Here is a 17638-nt window from a genome sequence, read left to right as displayed (position 1 = left end):
TTCTGTTAGCCTCACACAGAATCCACAAGTGGAAGATTTCAGGAATGTGTGGATTTTGGAAGTGAAGCGCAATTTGCTTACAAAAAAGACAGCAAAAACCAAGCCAAATGAGCAAAAGCAAACAAACAAACAAATAAATAGCCAAGAAAAACCTTATCCTAATTATTGCCTTCCTGCATGTCAGCTGTTACCAGGGGGTGGGACCATGTGTCCCATGGGGTTGAAATTGTGCACCTTTGGTGCATCATCTGACAGGCAAACCTGCCAGCACTATGAGGTTTGGCACTGAAAAACAGTAGCCTCTGCTGGCTGTCTCATGCTGTTTGCAGCTTCAGGAAGGGCACACACTGCAAAAAATACTTGTTTTTATAATTATGAAGGTAGCACAATAGAACACAGAAGGGGAAATTACTCATAACCCCATACTCTGGGACAATGGTCATTCTTATGACACACTCATCGACATCCCTTAAGGTCATTGTGTTCTGATCTTTTGTTAGACCCTGTTTGGGCTCCAGATGTCGAAAGTTCTAGCTTTTAGGACTTTGTTTGTGCCAGTGGAACCCAGCCTGTGTAAAGCTGAGACAGTTCAAGAGTCTGAGATTTTTGTTATTGTTCTTCCGCTGCCCTTCTGGAAGGCTCCCTGTGATAAAAGGTAGATTTGTCACAAGTTGCATTGTTCCAGCACTCATTTGTTTTTTGGTGTAAATGATATTGCTTGCCACTGTCTTTTCTCTTTATGTATGCATTACACATCCTCACATTTTGCCATGTGGCTTCCAGGAGTGATTCCAGTAAGCAGAATGTATTTCTTCCAGAAGTTATTCCAGTAGGTGGAATATATTGGCAGGCTTGGCCTGTGACTTCCTTTGAGTAGACATGATTTATGCTATGTCTGAGCACAGCTTTCACTGAGATTGCACAACCTGGCCTTGTGCTTTCCTACCTCTGCCATAAGATCCAGAAGTCCCAGAGGATGGCTATGTCTCCTGCCAGAGTCCTAGGATGAAAAGACATGTGGACCCAGAGTTGAACAAAGATGTAGCTAGCTGCAAACCTGAGTGTAAAAAATGAATGTTTGCTGTTGTAATCCATAGAGACTCTCAGAGATGTTTGTTATAACAAAATATGATGGGACTGATTGTCTAGGTAAGCAAGGAGGAGTCCTGCATCTTCTTGGGCAAACATTCCTCATTGGAAGCACCTCAAATGCTTTTGGCTCTTGGCTCCCTCCCTAAACTGAGATATAACCTTATTCTTCCTTCACTGATAGGACCCAAATATTTTTAACAGTTTATTGACAACTTCCATAAATATAGACAATATACCATGATCACAATCCCCTCCCATCACTCTCCCTTTTCACTTTCTCAAATCCCCTTCCACTGGATTCTATCACCTTTCCAGCTACTCTCTCTTCTATTTTGATGTCATCATTTTTTCCCTCCTACTATGAAGGCCTTGTGTAGGTAGTGTCAGCCACTGTGAGATCATGAATATCAAGACCACTTTGTGTCTGGAAGCATTATAAGCACTTCTCCCCTTCCTTTGACTTTTAAATTCTTTGCTTCACCTCTTCTACCATGGTCCTTGACCCTTGGAGGGTATGGCAGAGATGTCTCATTTAGTTCTGAACACTCTTCTATCCCTTCTTCTCAGCACTTTCATGAGTTTTGAGTCAAGCCAGTGGTCACTGTCATCTGAAAAGAGAAGCTTCTCTAACAAAAAATGGAAATAGCATTAATATTTAGGCATAAATGTAAGTATTTAGAGTCAGTTTTATGGGCATAATATATCCATTTAGCTAGACAACAGTAGTACTTTCTCTCCTAGAGCTTATGATCTCCCCAGCCATGGGCTTTTGATTAGGTTTTCCAGATCAGGCAGGAATTCCCTTCACTGGACCATACCTAAAGTCCAATCAGAGATCAAATGATTTCTCCAATGCTACCATTGCATAAGTTGGTATGCTTGACCTGGCTGGCTAGTTGTAAAACTTGCAGGGTCCATTGCTTATTAAAACAGTTGATGATTTTTCTCCCCCAAAAGGCTGCATAGGTCTTTTCGACATCCTGACAGCTAGTCAACAGAGAGGAGGCTTGCAGTTCGGCTCCTTCTTAATTTCTCAGTGTCCTGCAGTCCAAACATGTAGGTCTTCATCAATAGGGTCTTACCACTTAGGGCAATCAAGAGCTTGGGCAATAGCCTGTAATGTTTTGGAGCATCAGGGGTTTCCCTGGACAACAACTTTCTTGAAACTATCTGTTGTAGTTTGATTGTATGTCCCCCATAGACTCAGGTGTTTTATTAAAGCTTGTAACTTGAGTCTCCAGTCACATGGCTGGAGAAAGTGTCACTGGGGGAAGATCCTGGGGTCCAGCTCAAAGGTGTGCTTGGAGGCAGATCTGAATTCCAGCCAAAAGGTATTCAGAGAGGTTTGAGCTCTGCCTGGGTCCCTGCTTGCTGCTTTTTGTGTGTTTACAGGCTGCTGCTGGTTTTTCTCTCTGCTTGGATGTATGGAAACAGCTTTGCCCACCATTGATGGAACTTGCCCTGGATCTGGAAGCTTTAAATAAATCCCTTCCTTCCATAAACACTGTCTGGTTGGATGCTCATCCCAGCAACATGGAACTGTCTACTACAGTATCCCACCTTGGCACTGAAATTTTTCTTATAACAATCTATCACTTCTAGATAAAATACTATCCATCTCCAAAAGATGCTCCTACAAAACTCTATTTTTTTTTATCATATATATTATTAGTTAGTGATAGAGTAGGCTTCCAATTGGTTATTCATAGCATCTTAAATATTGATTAACCCTTCCCCTACTCCCTCCTCTTTTCCATCCCCTCCCCAACCCCACTAAGACAATTTCACCCCCAGTATTCTGCCCCTTTACTTACAATACTCTTCTCTTAAATAGTTTTAATTTGTATTTCCCTGCTGGCTAAGAATGTAGAATATTTTCTATTTCTTTTTTTTTTGAAAAGTACATTCAGTTCTATAGTCCCTTTTTGATTGGGTTGTTGGATTTCTTTTGTGCAAGGGAACAGAAGAGAGAGAGAGAGAGACAGAGACAGAGATAGAGAGAGACACAGAGAGAAAATATTCCAGGGTCTCTTGCTACTGCAAACAAACTCTAGATGCATGCACCAATTTGTTCATCTGGCATTATGTAGGTACTGGGGAATCAAACTCACACTATTAGGCTTTGCCTTTAACTACAGAGCCATCTTTCCAGCTCCCAATTTCTTCTTCTTCTTCTTCTCCTTTTTTTTTTTTTTGAGTTCTTTGTATATTCTGGATATTAATCCTCTGTCAGATGTATAGCTGACAAATGTTTTTTCCCATTTTGTAGGTTGTCTCTTTTCTCCATTCACAGTGTCCTTTGCTGTACAAAAGCTTTTTGATTTCATGAGGTCCCAGTGGCTGATGAGTTGTCTTACTCTCTGAGTGGCTGGAGTTCTATTCAGAAAGTCCCTGCCTATGCCTACATGCTGAAATGTTTCCCCTGCTTTTTCTTCTAGCAGTTTCAGGTCTGATATTAATGTCTTTGACCCATCTGAGGTTGATTCTCATGCACTGAGAGAGAAATAAAATCTATTTTCATCCTTATCCATATAGATAGCCAGTTTTCCCAGAACCATTTGTTAAAGGGACTATCTTTTCTCCAGTGAACATTTTTGGCATTTTTATCAAAATCAGATGGCTGTAGCTGCTAGATAAGAATCTTAAAATGTACTTCATCATGTTGAGCAAGGGTAATATAACATGGTGACTGGGTTAGAGTCTGCTGTAGTTTGAATATGGAATGTCCCTCACATGTTCCTGTGTTGACTGCTTGGTTTCCAGCTGGTGGTGCTATTTTTGGAGGTGTTAGAAACTGTAGAAGGTGAGCCCAGCTGGAGGAAATAGATCACTGGGTGGTGTACCTTTGAAGGTTATATATTGTCTCTGTTCTCCCTCTCCTTTTCCCTCCTGTCTGGCATGATGGGATCTGCTCTGCCACATGCTGCCCATCATGTTAGATGGAAGTCTCTGAAACCATGAGCTGTATAAATATCCTTTAAGGTGTTTATGTGAGGCATTCTGTTACAGTGATGAATAGCTTGACTAATATCTCTGCCTCCTCAATTCCCTAACACTTACTTCTGTGTGACTTTGAGCAATTTGCTTTATTGTTTTGTTCCCTTTGTATTCCATTTTGGCCAAAAAACACCATCTCACCTCAGACTCTTAATATTAGGAATGAATGCAACATGAAGTAGATATGATGTTTACTACATTCTGTCCTACTGATGGAGTCTATCTGCCCAGGATGTAATGAGGGAAGTCCACAGAATGGAAAGAACTTCTAGAGATGGAACTGAAGAACAAACTGCCACTCTGTCATCTCTTGCAGATTCCATGGCTTTATTCTCTCATTAGTAGGTTAGCCTTCTCTAGGACCCAAAGGACAAAGGGCTTCCCACACTATCTCCTCTAAGAACAATCTAAGAAGAGCTGGGATGGGCCTGTCTTGGGTTATGTTTCCATCTCTAAATGAATCTCTCCATGTAGAGAGATACTCCAGGCAGCTGTTCCCAAGTTCCTGTTAGGGACAGTGTCATGCAGACGGCTTTTCAGGTAGTAGTATGGTGGCTACACTTGCTGTACCTTAGAGTTTATCATAGTTGGTGTCAGAATGAAAGTCCTATGGTCTTTTAAGACAGGCAGCTATATGATCCTAAGATAGTCTCTTCATCTAAATAAGACAGGCAGGGCTGGAGAGATGGCTTAGCGGTTAAGCGCTTGCCTGTGAAGCCTAAGGACCCCGGTTCGAGGCTCGGTTCCCCAGGTCCCACGTTAGCCAGATGCACAAGGGGGCGCACGCATCTGGAGTTCGTTTGCAGAGGCTGGAAGCCCTGGCACGCCCATTCTCTCTCTCCCCCTCTATCTGTCTTTCTCTCTGTCTGTCACTCTCAAATAAATAAATAAAAAATGAATAAAAAATATTAAAAAAAAAAGACAGGCAGCTATATGATCCTAAGATAGTCTCTTCATCTAAATAAACCGTGATTTCCTGAAAATGGAGATACTTTCTCCCTTACAGGTTTATTATGATGAAACATGGTATGGTATGAATGCATCCATAACACAAGTTCAGCAGTATAGTAGTCATCCCCCAGGATAATGTGCTCCTCCCTTTCCCTGACATATCCATTCTTTATTTTGCAGTGAGGACTACAGCTCTCACGTGCACCATCACTGGCTCACTGCATTCTCTTCCTAGAACCCAGCCAGAGAGGAAGCCAGATAATCAGAGGATAGAGTCTTGACAGTGGCACTGGAATGTACAAAAGACTTTCTTGGTCAGATGCTTGAACACTTTCACTTGCTGGGTCAGCAACTCTTGACCTACTTGGTGTAATGAACCCTTCTAAACATCTGAGTGGAGCTACAGACACTTTCCTAAGAAAGATGTACAATGGCACATATGCTATCATGAGGCTCATAGAAGCCCAGGAATCCAGCCAAGGGACCACAAATTCAGGTTTCCACACTAGATGAGTCATTTTTCTAAGGAAACTCTGATACCCATGTCTGTTAACCTGGATAGTGCTTCAACAGGGTACTGCCAACTCTTCCTTCAATCTTTTTCCACCATCCATTTCTTACCAACATTCTTTCTCATGGACATATTCTATGTTGGGTACCTTAAAATGTCAGCATGAGGTTTGCCCTTGGATATATTCAGGTCTTTGCTGCCATAGGACCATTTAGTCCTTCAAGACAACCCCATAGTTATACTTTGATATTTGACATGTAGGTGTTAAAATTCAAACATTATTAGGAGCATAAAGATTCTCCTGCTTAAAATAGATGGAAAGTCCTCATTCAAAATGTCATAGACAAGAAGAAGTCACAACTGAGAAGTTCAGGAGACACAGTTGACTCAGGAATAGCTACCACCATGATGAAGCTTCCCCTAGATTCTGTAAGCTTGAAATAAGCCCTTTCTTCAACCATAAGCTGCTTCTGATCAGGTGTTCATCCCAGTATCAAGAAGGTAACTACAGCATTCAGTGAAGAAGTTCCCATTGATATAGGAGGGTTCTTAGACAGTGGTGTTGGATGATACATGAAATGGAGTCAGAGGGTAAGGGCTGTGAGACTTCGTTGATCATGGAAGGAATCTGGGCTTTATTGGGTGGTAAGTGGTAGGATAGTGAAGAACTTTAATTCCTGCCATATTAAAGTAGGCATTTAGAAAGAGCATCCTGGGATGGAGAGGTGGCTTAGCAGTTAAGGCACTTACCTACAAAGCCTAAGAATCCAGGTTCAATTCCCTGGTACCCACGTAAACCAGATGCACAAGGTAGCACTTGTGTCTGGGGTTCGTTTGCACCCTTTCTTTCTCTCTCTCCCTTTCTCTTAAATAATAACTAAATAACTAAAACTATATATAAAAAATAAAGAGCATCCTGACAACAACAGGAAGATGGTGTGAAGGAGAAAGGTCTGGAAGCTGGAAGCATCTAAGAAGCTACTTTCATCTTCTAGGAGACAAGGGATGTAAGGCTGACCCGAGATACAAGCTCTTCAAGAGGTGCAGTTGACAGAATTTGGGACCAGATGGATGAAATGTGACAAGCGAAGGCCCAGGGAAATGTCCAGGTATAGACATGGTGGCCTGCACTAGGCAGGGTACTGAGAGAGGAACATATTGGAGGTGAGGGGAGGATGGTGAGCTCAGTCTTAAACACGTCAGTTTAGGACAGCCAGTTGAAGCTATCCAGACATTAACATGCTCCTGATTCCTCAGCTCTAGAGCAAGATTGGTAGAAGGCAGACCCAAGGCTCATGGTGATGGAAACAGTGATAGGACTAGATAGGTTTGCACCCTGAGAAAGAAATGCTGTGGTTTGTCCTGGTTTCCTTCTGTCTTTGCAGGTTCTTCTTAACATTCCAAGTCCTGGAGACAAGCCCATTTTGCCAGCAAGGTCATGGGCCTATTCTTGGCTTAGGAACCTGAGCCTCTATCTTTCAGCTACCCCAAATGGCAGAGTGGAGACAAAGACTCTCAAGAAGAAATGTTAACCCTAGAAAGAGGGAATGCAAACCAAGTGGCTCCTCATATTACAAAAGTTTTCTTGTTACTCTGTTTACTTCTTGGTAAGGGCACCTACCTGCATCACTGCTGAGAGGGTGGGATGTCCATCTGCCTCAGAGTGATCACTTCTTAAGTGTTTACCACTTTCATTTCTACCAACAGCCCACAACACTGATCTTTAGGAAGTGGGCAGGAGGCCAAAATATTTCATAAGAAATACTTCCAAAGGAGGTGTTTAGCTTCCAGCACCAGTGACTAGAATGGTTAGCTTCCTATCAAGCAAATCCAGCCATGGCCCAGAACGATGAATGATGCCCCCCAGAGCAACATCCTCATAAACCCATAGGGGAAGGTCAGCTACGATGTCAGGCACTGCTGTGTCAGCTGCTATGCCAGGCACTTGCACACACTTATTTTATTTTTAATCCTCACCCTGACACTGAGATGGTCATGGTATCTTTTCCTCCATAAAATAAGGAAAACGGGCCTCCAGGCACTTTGGACACTGCCCAAGGACACAGGATGCTGAGAGAGACAGGACAGTGGTGACAGGTTCTGGGTCCTTCCCAAGCTTACAGCATATGCTGGGAGCTGCAAGGACAAGGAAGAAACTGAAATTGTGCTTGTGGCCCTGCAGATCGCCCTCTGGCCCCAAGGAGCTAGAAAAGGACATCCACTGGAGAGGTCAAGATCCCAGAGCCCAGGACATCAGGGAGTCTGTCCTCTGGCCAGAGGTCCCAGTGGGCAACCAAGGTAGGCTAGAGGAAGCCCTCGGGTCCTCCTTCTGGAAGTCTGGCCAGCATCTGCAAGGGGATTCCTCTCTGGGAAGCTGGATTGCATGGGACAGACAGCCCTTGGCTCGCCCACAGGAAGCATGGCACAGAGCCCAGCTAGTTTCCTCAGAGGCTTGGTGGAGGCATGGCGGGTTCTCCACAGTAGCTCTGGCTGCAAACAGATCTGCCAAGAAAGTAGGTCAGCTTGCAGCCCCGCTCTGCTCGCAGCAGGGGGCGCTTCCTGTCTGCCAGGCCTCCCGCCGCCCTCCCTGCTTTAGTCCTGACCACTCCCTCCTCTCCCCTTCATCATCCTGATATAGTCACGTCTGGTATCACTCATCAGTTAAACACTAACCGTGTGTGTGGTTTTTAACAGAGGCGATGTGCTTCTTGAGAACAATTATTTTTTTTTTTTTTTAAAATTATTATTTATTTATTTGAGAGCGACAGACACAGAGAGAAAGACAGATAGAGGGAGAGAGAGAGAATGGGCGCGCCAGGGCTTCCAGCCTCTGCAAACGAACTCCAGACGCGTGCGCCCCCTTGTGCATCTGGCTAACGTGGGACCTGGGGAACCGAGCCTCGAACCGGGGTCCTTAGGCTTCACAGGCAAGCGCTTAACTGCTAAGCCATCTCTCCAGCCCAGAACAATTATTTTTAAATGCAGGAAAGTTCACATTGGGGAACTTCTACTGCCCAGAAATAACCATAGTTAACACTGGATGGGCACTACTTAAACGTAGTTTACATGTCTACATAGTTAGAAGCTACATATAAATATTTTGTTAAAATTAAACTAAAAAATATGTGCTTTTTAAATTAAAAGTATTCATTTAGATTCAATGTAAGAAACTATAGGGAAATGGAAAGTATTGTTGGATTTGAAGTAAGCACATTTTACTACAAGAGCTATAATAAAATACTCTTTATTCCTTTAAGGAATTTAAAAGAGGATGGAGAGAGGACTGGGGGAAGGGAGAGAGAATTAAATGAGTGACTGGAGAGTTTTTAAATACACCTTTCAGGTTTTGCTAGTGTAATTAATCCCTTCTAGGAAAAATGAGAGCATTTAACACATTTCTTCTGATCACTTCTTTTGTTTCCTGGTTTTTAAAAGTTACATTATGGTTATTTTTACTTTCCTGGGTATGTTACCCATATTTAGTTATGCAGCTTCCCATAGTTCTTCGTTGTGGGTTACTTATTTGTTTATTTATTTGAGACAGAGTTACATGAATCTCAGGCTGGTGGCAAACTTTAAGAAGACTTTAAATTTCTGATCCTCCTACTTCCATTTCCTGAGTGCTGGGATCTCAGGGACTAACATGCAGCCTTATGTGGTGCTGGGTATTGGCTTGCATGCTAGGCAATCACTCTATCAGCTACATCACTAGCCTTAACCCTATTTATTATTCTTTCTTTTTTTTGAAAAAGGGTCTATGTAGCCCAGGCTGACCTTGAATCTTCTGATCTTCCTGCCTCTGCTTCCTGACTGTACCACCACACCCCACTGAATCTATGTCTTTTGCATTCCTGAATTGATTACTATAGGTCATAGGTCATTTCTTTTTAATATATTATTTATTTATTTGAGAGAGAGGGAGAGGAAGAAAGAGAGAGAGAGAGAGAGAGAGAGAGAGAGAGAGAGAGAGGAGAATATGGGCATGCCATGGCCTCTAGCCACTGCAAATGAACTGCAGATGGATGTGCCACCTTGTGCATCTGGCTTACGCAAGTACTGGAAAACTGAACCTAGGTCCTTGGTCTTTGCAGACAAGTGCCTTAACCACTAAGCCATCTCTCCAGCCCCCACTTTAGGTCATTTCTTAATGTCTCTATTACATTTTGAAATCATTGTTTTAAAAGTGATTTATATATACATCCTGCCTTCCTTGAGGAAAAAAATATTAGGCTGATAAAATAGTCTCAAGATATTTCATTTAGACTTTTATGACTGCTATTCTGTTGTCTTCATTTCAGGAAAATAATGCACATTTTGTCAAATATACCTTCTGCTATACTCAGATTATTTGTCTAAGGAATCTCAGCCACATAGTATATATTCTTTGTGTTTCATTTCTATCAATATCTCTAATGTTTAACTTATTTATAAGCCTTTTATTTCAGTAATTCAACTTTCCACATATAGTTATGTTTCCTCTGATGTTCTAAATGCTTTATTCATTCTGTAATGTTGCTATTTAACTAACTTGTTTCTTTGTGTTTATTTCTTCCTTTCCCCCCCTCCCCAACTTGCTTCTTTAGTACTTCAGTCTTCATTGAAAAATAATCTCAGCTATACCTGGTGGCGTACAAGTGGTTCCAGAACTCAAGAGCCGAGACAGGAGAATCATAAGTTTCAGGCCAGCCTGGGCTAGTTAGCAAAACCCTGTATTAAATCTCATTCTGCTGTTTATCAACTTGTTTGGGATTCTTTAACTGAGATTCATGTTAATATTTGTTGTTCTATAACATGAAGTTTCTTCCCTCCTTCCCTTCTTCTTTTTTTTAAATTTTTTTTTTTTTTTTTTTTTTTTTTTTGGTTTTGTGAGGTAGGGTCTCACTCTGGTCCAGGCTGACCTGGAATTAACTCTGTAGTCTCAGGGTGGCCTTGAACTCACGGCGATCCTCCTACCTCTGCCTCCCGAGTGCTGGGATTAAAGGCGTGCGCCACCACGCCCGGCTAAAATTTTTTTTAAAAACATTTTTGCTTCCTTCTTTTTAATAAATGTGTCTGGTCTCACATTTCTTTCCTTCTTGCACATGCTTAGGAAACTCATCCAGACGTTCTATTTGCAGTAATATACTGGATACCTATTGAACTGCTTCCCCAGACTTCCCTAAACCAGATTGCTTTCTTCTCAAGCTGTGTTTGAAGTACTAAGAATTCTGTGATCCAGCCACTTGTCTGTGGCCTGGCAGAATGCTGGGTAGAAACAAAAATACTGTGTTCATTGGGTTGTATTCTCCCTTCTGAGATTATACCCTGCAGCTCAAATGACCCGGACACTCCACTCAGCTGGATGGATCCATACCTAGTTCTTGGGAATGTATGTATTTGTGTAGAGCTGCACATTCAGTTACTTGTTTTCAGCACTTTGGTCTTTCATTGCTATTGATAAGTACTTTTTTGTTGTGTTAGGGATTGGGGTTGGGAAATTTGGGGATGTGATTCTAGTCACAATCTTTTAAAAATATTTTTATTTATTTATTTAAGAGAGAGAGAGAAAGAGAGAGAGAGAGAGAGACAGACAGACAGACAGACAGACAGAGGCAGATAGAGAGAAGAGAATGCATATGCCAGGGACTGTAGTCATTGCAAATGAACCCCAGATGCATGCGGTACCTTGTGCATCTGATTTATGTGGTTTATGTGACTGTACCATCATACCCTACTGGGGAATTGAAGCTGCATCCTTAGGCTTTGCAGACAAGTGCCCTATCCACTAAGGCATCTTTCCAGCCCTTAGACACAATATGATTTAAAGTTGTATCATCTTTCTTTACAATACTACAATTGCCTACAGGGTCACTACTTTGAATCAAGACAAACTCTTGGGCTGGGGCCATAACACTGTGGTAGAGTGCTTGCTTAGCTTGTGTGAGGCACTAACACCGAACAAATAATCTTTACTGGGCATTTCCATGCTTATTTATATGATATGTTCCTCCTTAGGACAGGGGGCAGCACATCAGCCTCATATTCATTTCTTTGATTAACCATTCAGCAAACATGTATGCTCAAGGTCTGGGGGTATAGTTTAGTGGTAGAGTGCTGGTCTAGTATGTAGAAGGTCCTGGGTTTGATCCCCAGCACCACAAAAAAACCCATAACAAAACAAACAACAAAATTGATACTATGATAGCTACACTTTTTATATACAGTTGCTCCCAAATTGCACGTATTTATGGCTTCCTGTCAAGTTGGTGCAGTACAACCAAATTGTGCGTAGTGTCACATTATGTAAGAACTTACAAACAAAACAGAAAATTTAAGAAGCTGTTTTTAGGTTTTACAAAGGAGCATGAAGAATAAATTAAATTGCATATACATTTCTTTCAATTAAAAAGTTTTCCAAGCCGGGCATGGTGGTGAACGTCTTTAATCCTAGAATTTGGGAGGCAGAGGTTGGAGGATCGTCATGAATTCAAAGCCACCCTGAAAGCCTTCCAGCAACCTTCACTTTACAACCAGGTACACACACACACACACATCACCCCCAGAATTCTCCCAAAGTTGTTTTGCACTCTTATTATCAGTTCTGTTATCTCCATGTAAAACTCTTTCTTTAGTTTGTTGTTTCCTGATAATTTTATTATTTTTCTTATGTAGTATATTATAGATTATAAAAACTTCTTTCTTTTTCCTTGTCTTGTATTCTTTACCCCAGGTTACAAGTGCAGGAACACAAATATTAGGGAATGTGATTCTCCCACACAGCTGATTAGTGAAGGGAATCCAAGCAAAGTGGAAGCAGGATTCAAGACTTGCCTTCCAAATGTTATAGGCTCCTGCTAACATGAAATATACAGGACACTTTTGTTTATAGACAATAAGATATTGTCCTTGTTTGTAGTGAAAACTCCTTCATATGAAAATTTTTATCATTTTTAAAACCAACAATGCATCATTAGCATTTTGATAGTTACCTCTGTCTTTCAAATGTCATTTTTATTGGATATGCTATAATTTATAACACTGTTTTCCTAGTGTTAGACATTAAATTTCTAGTTGTCATTATTTTTCTGTAATAGCTGACATTGTAATAAACAAATTTATGACATATAGATTTGTGCTTTTGCTGAATTCTACCTTAGGATAGTTACTGAAAATGCTTTATCCTGTTGTTTTCCTTAAAGGTCATCTTAATTTAGGATGGTACTTGTATGGATGAAGGTCCTCAGCTCATTGCAGTCTGGCCACATTACATATTGTTTACTTTATGAATTTTGCCAGGTCAGGCAGACTGAAAATAACATGTCAAGGTTTCTTTAGCCCTGCTCTAGAATTCAAAAGCATGGATTCCTCTCTGTTTTTTTTTTTTAATATTTTTTGTTCATTTTTTATTTATTTATTTGAGAGCAACAGACACAGAGAGAAAAACAGATAGAGGGAGAGAGAGAGAATGGGCGCGCCAGGGCTTCCAGCCACTGCAAACAAACTCCAGACGCGTGCGCCCCCTTGTGCATCTGGCTAATGTGGGACCTGGGGAACCGAGCCTTGAACTGAGGTCCATAGGCTTCATAGGCGAGCGCTTAACCGCTAAGCCATCTCTCCAGCCCTGTTTTTTTTTTTTTTTAATTATTTGTATTTGCCTATATAAGTTGTCTATTTATATCCTTTCCCTATCTATGGGTCTTCAAGCAACCACATAACTGAATTATCTCAAGGTTTGACACATTTTATCTAAATACTTTCCTCTCTTTGTTGCATGAGCCAATGTCTAGTCACCAGAAAGGGTGCAAATGGCAGATCGAAAGAGCACTTCCATAAAAATCCAGCTTGGTGACTTCCAGGAGGCATTGTGGGTGACCCACAAAATGCATCTCTGAAGAGTCTCACCCTAGCATAGGTGAAGGCTTTTCCATAGCTGCATAGTTTTCTACCTCCCGTCCACTCTAGCATATCCTAAGATCTTATGTAGCCAGCTGGAGGGTCTGGGGATTGCTCAGGAAGGAAAGGCTAAAATTTCACATAAGGGTCTAATGATCCTCGACATTTTATGGGAGAATGCCAATAGGTCTGACCTTGTTGAGAGTCTCTTGCAGGTAATCACAACTGCTCTGATTAAGATGGTAGTGGCTGACCTGGGGAGATGTCTCAGCTGGTAAAGTGCTTGTGTGTAAGCATGGAGACCTGAGTTCAGATTCCTAGCACCCCTATAAAAGCCAGCATGGAAGAGGGCTGGAGAGACTTCCAGCCAAGTTAGCAACTGCCTAGCTGTGCTGCAAATCCTGGGGAAAGAAAGGCAAGACATTAAAGGTTCACTGGGTCTTTTAGGGGAGAGCAATATCCAATAGATTGCCAGTGGGAGGGCACAGAGGGGGGAAAAACAGGGAATCATTGATCCCCTTGCGGGTGGGTAGCCCACCCCTCCCCCCAAGTAGCCGAGGTATCCACTGCACAGCTGAACAGTGATCAATCAATCCCTGTGTGTGGAAGCTTAGACTGCTCCACCCACTTGCCCACTTATGGCTGGGGACATCGCAGGTTCAGTGAGTCCAGGCAAAAACAGGGAAACCCTGATTCCTTTGTGGGCAGTTAGCCCACCCCTCCCCCCAAGTAGCCACCATATCTACAGCGCCCCATGTGCCAATCAATCCCTGTGTGTGGAAGCTTAGACTGCTCTGCCCACTCACTCACTTACTGCTCCTGCCCCAGCACTTTCAGCAAGTCCAGGACCACAGCAACTGCCAAGCAAGCTCAGACTGTTTCTGTTGCTTGCACCAGCTCAGGTGCCATCCCCTACCTGTCTGCCTCGCTGACTGTTTGCCACTGTCCTGTGGTGGGGGAGCGCAGACTGCTTCCCGGTCCCAGTGTTTCCATGTCAGAGTTTGGGCTGCTTCAGTGCTTGGTGCCTCAGTGTCCCTCCTAGCTCGAATGCAGGCAGCTTTGGTGCATTACTGCTTGACAGCTCAGGCAACTTTTGTGCCCCCGCCAGGCAGTAGATCAGGTGGTGTTGGTAAGTGACAGCCAAAGCCCAGGCTGCTTGGCAACTGCCCCAGGCTGCTTCAGATTCCCATTGTGCTTGAGCCCAGGCTGATCCACCCACCTACATGCCTATACACTGTCATGGGCAGACACAGCACAAAAGAAATAACATGAAAAGTCAAATGCAAGGAAATCCAGATAGATCACCCAGTCCTAATATGAACATATCTAATCAAAACATAGAAGAGTCATTAGGATCAGAACACTAAAATGAAGCTATGAGCAATGCAACCCTGACCAAGCTACTGGTAGAACTTGCAGAAAAGCAACAAAGGACCAATAATTGTGTGGATGCTGCCATCACTAAACTAGACCTAAAAGATAAGAAAATGGAAGGAGTTCAAAGACAGTTAAGAGATTTGAGGGAGAGTGAAAAAAAAAGACCTCAAAAATCAGCTGGCCATGCTAAATGAAGACATAAAGAAATGCAAGGATGAATTTCAAGAATCATCAAGAAAATCAGAAAAGGGAGCTTGACAGAGGGATGGAAATTATACACAGAAAAGTAATAGAAAATGCAAACCTAATTGAACAAGTCCAAAACTCTCTAGAAGCTCTCAAGAATAGAGTCAGCCATGTGGAGGATAGAAACTATGATTTGGAAGACAAGACGGAAGAAACAGTTTGAGAGTTCAAAAATTTCAGTAAGTTCAAAAGTTCTTGTGAACAGAACATGAGAGACTTGTGGGGTACACTTTAACATTTTAATATCAGGATCATTGGAATACCAGAAGGAGAAGAAATTCAGACCAAAGGCATGGAGAACTTATTTAACTTATTTAATTATTTAAAAATAATTGAAGAAAACGTCCCCAGTCTCTTAAAAGAAAGGCCCATTAAGATACAAGAAGCCAACAGAACTCCAAACAGACTGGACCAAAGGAGAAACTCTCCAAGACATATTGTCATTAAGACTCTAAACATTGACACCAAAGAGAAAATCCTAAATGCAGCTGGGGAAAAACAGCACACCACTTTCAAAGGTGACCCCATCAGAATTACTTCAGACCTCTCAATGAAAACCCTGAAAGCTACAAGGGCCTGGAATGAAACACTGCAAAGTCTAAGAACCTATGGCTTCCAACCCAAACTACTCTACCCAGCAAAAGTATCCCTCACAATAGATGGTGAAAGAAATACTTTCCATGACAAAACTCAGCTTTTCAATTGTATGAACACAAAACCAAACCTACAGAGAGTATTTGAGGAAATTCTCCACAGAGAAGAAACAAATAATCAAACTCAAATGCCTACAAGAAGCAGATCACAATAACCAAACTCAGAGTAGGCACAAAATACTTCAAAGTCCACGAAAACACAAACCCACATATACCATCACAATATGGCAGGGATCAAATCAAATCTCACAGTCATTGCCCTAAATATTAATGGCCTTAATTCACCCATCAAGAGACACAAGCTAACAGGATGGATCAAAAAATTAGACCCTTCAATATGTTGCCTTCAAGAAACCCACCTTACCACTAAAAACAGATACCTCCTCAGGGTGAAAGGGTGGAAAACAATATTTTAAGCAAATGGGAATAAGAAACAAGCAGGTGTAGCTATATTATTATCAGATAAAATAGACTTCAAACCAAAAATAATCAAAAAAGACCAAGAAGGCCATTTCCTACTTATCAAGGGAACAAGAGAATATTACAATCATAAATCTGTATGCACCAAACACAGGGGCACCACAGTTCATAAAACAAAACCTACTTGACCATGAAACAGAAATAACCACCAACACCATCATAGCTGGGGACTTCAATATACCATTATCAGTAATAGATCATCCAAAGAGAAACTCAACAGGGAAGTAAGAGAGCTCAACAAAACCAGAGATCACTTAGACCTAATGGACATATACAGATCTTTCCATCCCAAATCCACAGACTACACATTCTTCTCAGCAGCCCATGGAACAACCTCTAAAATTGACCATTTACTGCATCCACATATTTAGGAAGATTGACATAATTCCCTGCATGATATCAGATCACAATGCTATATTGCTAGAAATCAACAACAAAAGACCCACCAAGAATCCCAATGGCACCTGGAAACTGAACAGCACACTTTTAAACAATAAATGGATAGTGAATGAAATTGCAAAATTTCTAGAATTGAATGACAATGAGAACACATTGTACCAAAACTTATGGGACACAATGAAGGTGGTCCTCAGGGGAAAATTCATAGCACTCAATGCCTTCATAAAGAAGGCAGAGAAATCCCAAATCAATAACCTAACCATCCACCTAAAGGCACTGGAAAAGCAAGAAAAATCCAACCCAAAGTGCTCCTGAAGGAAAGAAATAATTAAAATCAGAGCAGAAATCAATGAATTGGAAACTAAGCAAACAATTAAGACAATTGACAAAACAAAGAGCTGGTTTATTTGAAAAAGTAAACAAGATTGACAAACTCCTGGCCAATTTGATCAAGCAAAAAAAAGAGAAGCTTCAAATTAACAAAATTCAAAATGAAAAAGGAGAAATCACAACAGACATAAGTGAAATTGGGAGAATCACCAGGACTTATTTCAAAAACTTCTACTCCACAAAACTGGATAATGTGGAGGAGATGGATAAATTCTATCTCCGTCTATCAAAGCTAAACTCAGAGCAGGTTAATCACCTCAATGAACCCATCACACTCATGGAGATTGAAAGAGTAATGAAAAACCTCCCCAAAAAGAAGAGTCCAGGACCAGATGGCTTCTCAGCTGAATTCTATCAAACCTTCATGGAAGAACTCAAACCAATCTTCCTCAAACTGTGCCACACAATTGGAGAACAGGGAAAGCTACCCAACTCCTTTTATGAAGCTAGTATCACCCTAATTCCAAAACCAGGCAGAGATGCCACAAGAAAAGAAAACTACCAGCCTATTTCCCGGATGAACTTAGATGCAAAGATCCTGAACAAAATCCTCACGAACCGAATCCAACACACATCAAAAGCATTATCCGCCTTGACCAAGTGGGATTCATCCCAGGAACACGGGGGTGGTTCAACATACGAAAATCTGTCAATGTAATACACCACATAA

At 41.6% G+C, this 17638-nt stretch overlaps 1 long non-coding RNA gene across 1 annotated transcript; it reads left to right on the top strand.

Annotated features, from left to right (window-relative positions):
- Positions 1-7779: 7779 nt before the first annotated feature.
- LOC123459821 lies at positions 7780-10390 on the top strand. The gene is made up of 2 exons (XR_006636563.1): positions 7780-7849; positions 10135-10390. It is a non-coding gene; the product is annotated as an uncharacterized LOC123459821 (long non-coding RNA).
- The last annotated feature ends 7248 nt before the right edge of the window (positions 10391-17638 follow it).

This window comes from Jaculus jaculus, chromosome 1 (assembly GCF_020740685.1).
Source record: "Jaculus jaculus isolate mJacJac1 chromosome 1, mJacJac1.mat.Y.cur, whole genome shotgun sequence".
In the NCBI taxonomy this organism is placed as follows: domain Eukaryota; kingdom Metazoa; phylum Chordata; class Mammalia; order Rodentia; family Dipodidae; genus Jaculus; species Jaculus jaculus.
Note: the sequence above shows the minus strand (reverse complement) of the source record. Positions and strands in the feature narration are given on the sequence as shown.